At 40.7% G+C, this 5,149-nt stretch overlaps 1 non-coding gene across 1 annotated transcript; it reads right to left on the reverse strand.

Moving 5' to 3' along the window:
• Positions 1 to 4,157: 4,157 nt before the first annotated feature.
• Positions 4,158 to 4,219, reverse strand: LOC130017262 (U7 small nuclear RNA). Its single transcript, XR_008791365.1, has one exon. It is a non-coding gene; the product is annotated as a U7 small nuclear RNA (small nuclear RNA).
• Between the last annotated feature and the right edge of the window lie 930 nt (positions 4,220 to 5,149).

A 5,149-nucleotide genomic window follows, 5' to 3' on the forward strand; every position in this document is an offset into this window, starting at 1 on the left:
TCATTTATCCTTCGTGAGAGCGCTCAGGGCATGCACTGAAAGAGCAGAGGTGACTTCCTGCTAACACTGCACACTCCATTGCAGGACCCCTGTGGCCCCAAACAGCCCTTAGGCACCACCTCCTCTGTCACCAGGCTCTGCATTCTCTCAAAGCTTCCTATGGGACCCCCAGAACCGACTGGAGTTGGGGGGATGTGAAAGTCAAAAGCTCTACCGCATACTATTGGACCCAAGCGAGTGAGGAATCGCCCCCCAACCCCACCCCACCGGGCAGGAGGCACGTACATGGAGGGGACACTTGCCTTGTATGCTGCTGACCAGGATCGAGCCAGCATCCCCGTGGGTCCCCCAGCACCGCCAGGAGAGATCCCTGAGGGCAGAGCCAGGAGTCAGCCCTGAACGAAAATTGTTTCGAAAACAAGAACGAAACAAACGCCTCCCACGGCTTACCTGGGGGAGGAGGCTGCGTGGGAGGCCAGGGACCCCTGCAAGACTAGCCCCCAGGCGTCTTCCTCAACCACTTTTCTTCAGCGCCTCCCGGACCGCCCCTTCACAGCTGCCCAGGGAGACGCCTCCAGCCCAGCCCCCTGTTCCATAAAATGCAGAATAAACGGGACAAACCTCTGGGCGGGGGCTGGGCGTCCAGGGGAGGGGCCACCGCCCGCTCGGCACAGAGCGACCCCCGCTCACAAGGCGGAGACCGCGGAGGCTCAGGGTGCCCAGAGCGAGCCTGCGGAGGAGGAGGCTCTGAGGAGCGGCTCTCTCAGGCAGCTGAGGAGGAACTGGGCGGGACCCCCTAGTCCGCCTGGTCGCCCCTTCCCGCCCCTCCCCGACTGCTCACGCTCCGACGACTCCGGTGCCTGGCGGGAGATTCCGCCGCCCCAAAGACCCCAGGGAAAGGCGGGGCTCCGTGACGTCACCGACACTTCCGGTCAGAGTCTTAAAGGGCCAGGCTCCAAATACTCCTGACTCGTCCTTTCTTTTTTTTTTATGTTAAATGTTCAGTTTATATTGACCATTTGATGCATTAAAGGAAAAATCTGAATAGAAAAGCATGGAATAGTTAATATATTAATCATTAATTTAGCACTCTGAAAATTCTTTCACTATCAAACCTGTTACCAAGAAACCATTATATCTTCCGACAGATCATTTGAGCTTCTCTGTAAATGAGAGCATGGGTTTAAATTTCATAAATGCATTGTACAAAAGAGTTATATATCAATACTGTAAAATAAAGATAAAGGATATCAAGCTAACAATTTGTTTATTTTATTTTTTAATCACTGAGTTGCCTAAACATAGCTTTCATTGAAAAATATCATTACTGCTCTTCTCAGTTCGTAAAATTAAGAATTTATATAGTGTCTCATAACAAGTCTCAAAATGGAGACGTTACTGGGCCCACTGGAGCAAATTGATGAACAATGGCAGGACAGTGTTACAGTGTTACAATAGTATCTCATAGACACAGGCACACACATTAATGGCATTATGTCATTGTCCAAGATACAGAATAATTTAGCATGCTTCAAACCAAAGCAAGTTACCCACACTGCTGAAGTGTTTGCTATGTTTTATGGAAAAGCCTCTCCATTGACCAGAAAGAGTAGAATTCTTTTTGCTGTCATTGAATGGAATATGTCACTCGTAATAACCAGGAGACAGAAGGCAAAGGAAAGGAAAGGGAGAGGAAAAGAGGCTGGGGGTGGGGAGAGAGAGAGAGAGAGATAGAGAGAGAGAGAGAGAGACTGAAGGAGAAGTCAGAAAAAGGGAAAGGGAAAGAAAGATTGATTCCTAATGAATGTATAAGTGTGCTCTGTAATTTATTTTTTCCTCCAGAAATATTTTCCCTTTGAGAAACATACTTCCAGTTGAATGTTACTGATAGTACCTTTATAAACATGATTTTACTAATAAGACTTCTGTGTTTTATTTCGCCTATTTTCTTCATTTGATAAACTCCCTTTCATCCCCAAAGAATCATCTTTTTATTGACGCCTACCTTTTCTAGTCTTTTCGGTCACATGAGGGCTCCTTTTCTTTATTGTTGAGGCTCTTTGCATCTCTCTCATCTCTTTGCATCTCCCCCACTTAAATAAATGGTACTAAGACAATATCAACATCTATATCAATCTATGTATACGTATATATATATATATGTATATATACACATATAATCAGTTCCAGATAGAGGAAGAAATTAAAAATGAAACATATAAACATACAATTTTTTTAAAAAATGAGAAGCATTAACATTTTACATATACATAGTCATCACTTCATAAAATGAATTGGGAGTGGCTCTTTTTTTATATTCAATGAATAATTCATGTAAGATTGGAATCATCTGTTTTTGAACATTTGGTAAAACTCACCTGAAAATCCTCTAGAGCCTATTATTATTTTTTGTATGAAAAATGTATGGGCACTAATTCAACTTTATATAGGATCATTTGGATATCCTCTTTCTCTTTTAAAAAATTACAATAAATGCATTCTCTAAAAATTTTCATGTTTTACGTAAATTTTCAAAAATATTTACATTTGTGCATTATATCCCTTAGTAGATTTTAATCTCTGTTGACCATTGACCATTTCAATATGTCTCATTTATATTCTTGTTTTATTTGTACCTTTGGGGGAACCGGTGGAGCTTTCTTTTTTCAAATTTTTTTTTAGTAGTTGGAAGAAATAGCTAAGAGGACGAAGAACCTCCGGCTCCGGGCACATCTCTTTGATTCCACTGTTCTTCCTGCATTAACATATGCCTCAGAGACCTGGGCCCTACGCAAACAAGATGAGAACGCCATTCAGGTCTCCCAAAGAATAATAGAAAGAATAGAAAGAGCTATGCTTGGAATATCACGTTCCACTCAAATGAGAGAACGAATCCGGAGTTCTGACATCCGTCGACGATCAAGGATCAGGGACGCTGTCTCATTTGCCAAGGTGTCGAAAATCAGATGGGCTGGTCACGTAATGAGATTTAAAGACGACCATTGGACTAGAGCTGTTACTGATTGGATTCCACGGGATGTCAAGAGACCGCGTGGCCGCCCACCTACCAGATGGTCAGACTTCTTCCTGAAGATCATGAACGATCGGTTTGAGGCCCTTCATGTTCCCAGAGCGAACAGATGCCATTGGGCTACACTAGCACGCAACAGGGACAAATGGAGACGTTACTGGCGCCCGCTCGAGCAAATCGACGACTAACGGGAAGTTAAGTGATTAAGTGATTTTTTAGTAGTCGGAAATGTATTACTCATGTTAAACAATTTTTTTATTTGGTTTATCCCAATTATTTATTTGTTTTCTATATCATTAATTTATGCTTTTGCATTTATTATCACCTTTTGAAAAATTTTACTTTAGTTTATTTTACTTCTTTTCCTGATTACTTTCTTTAATTACATAAATTACTTGCTGAATTTTCAGACATTAGAAAAACAAATGTATGTACTCAAAATTATAGATTTCCCTCAAGCAGCTTATAAACTTTATCTTACCAATGTTGAAATTCAGTATTTTAAAAACTAACTTTCAGAGTCAGAGAGGTGTTTTAGGAAGTTAGGCCTTGCATGTGTTTCTAGTTTTCCCCCGGCATCAGATAGGCCCAATAACCTTCTTCCCAAATCCTAGCACACTAGAAGTGATTTCTGAGCATAAAGCCAGGAATAAGATCTGAGCATAGCTGGGTGTGGCCCAAACCACAATTCCTGGTAAAAGTGAATAAATAGAAACTAAGTACTCTCAAATTTCCATTTTAGTTTCTTTTACTCATGAGTAAATAGAAATTTATTTTTTACTTTCAGGAATTTGTGTTATCTCTATAACAATTATGTTCTATGTTTAATCAGGCTATATGATACCAGCTTTTATTTTAATTTGTTGGTACTAATATTAGTTCTGGCCAGTCATTGTAAGTATTCTCTGTGAGCTTGAGAGAATGTGCATTCTACACTGTTGGCGGACAGTGTATTGTATGTACAACTGAACTTATTTTACGAATCAAGGATATGTCTCAGTGATAAAGCATGTGTAAGGACTCAGATTTGATTCCTGGCGCTTCTAAAAATAAAATAAATAAACGAACAAGTTTATTGCTTTTTAAAATATTTTGTATCACAACTCGTTTCGTTTGGGGGGTGAGTGTGGGCTTTCCAGTAGCAACCAGAAAAACTGCTAGACAAATTCTAAAAGAGCTGTAACACTTTTAACTAATTTCTTGATTTACCTATTAGTGATGATAGAATTGCCCACAAAGACGATGGTGTTAAGTTCTTCACATAAAAAAAGTGTCTGTCTGTGGCAGAGGCAGACTTGGGGTGGGGTTGGAAAGAGGAAAATTGAGGACATTGGTGTTGAGAAGTGTACACGGGTCAAAGGACAGGTGTTTGAGCATTGTAATACTGAAACTCAATCATGGACAACTTTGTTTTTCTCACGGTGATTTAATAAAAGAATTTTAAATACTTGAAATATTTTGAAACTACTTTATTAGGTGCATTTAAGTTGGAATTGTTAAATCTTTCTGGTAAGTCTGAATTTTAAATAATATATAGCAATCATACTAATTTCATTTTGTATTTATTATCTTCACAGGGCAAAGCCTGGCAAGCCACCAGTGAGGTATTCAATATGCAAAAAACAGTAACAACAAGTCTCACAATGGAGCTGTTACTGGTGACTGCTCGAACTATTTGTTGAACAGCGGAGGACAGTGCTACAGAGCTATTTATTATCTTAAATTCTGTTTTGTGTTGTATTAATAAACTTTCATTGACGTTCTTGTGGGCTGGAGCGATACCACAGTGTGTAGGGCGTTTGCCTTGCACACAGCCAACATGGACCCGAGTTGGATTCCTCCGCCCCTCTCAGAGAGCCCGGCAAACTACCGAGAGTATCTCTCCCACATGGTAAAGCCTGGTAAGCTACCCGTGACATATTCAATATGCCAAACACAGTGACAAGTCTCACAGTGTTACTGGGCCCTCTTGAGCAAATCGATGAACAACGGGAGGACAGTGACAGTGACAGTGACCGTTCTTGTGGATATTACTATATATCTTTAGATTTATTGCTAACATTTCCCCCTTATTGTTTTATGTGTTTTTGTACTTAAAAAACACATGCAGCTTAAATT

The sequence above is a fragment of the Sorex fumeus genome, unplaced genomic scaffold (assembly GCF_029834395.1).
Source record: "Sorex fumeus unplaced genomic scaffold, SorFum_2.1 ptg000183l, whole genome shotgun sequence".
NCBI classification, from domain to species: domain Eukaryota; kingdom Metazoa; phylum Chordata; class Mammalia; order Eulipotyphla; family Soricidae; genus Sorex; species Sorex fumeus.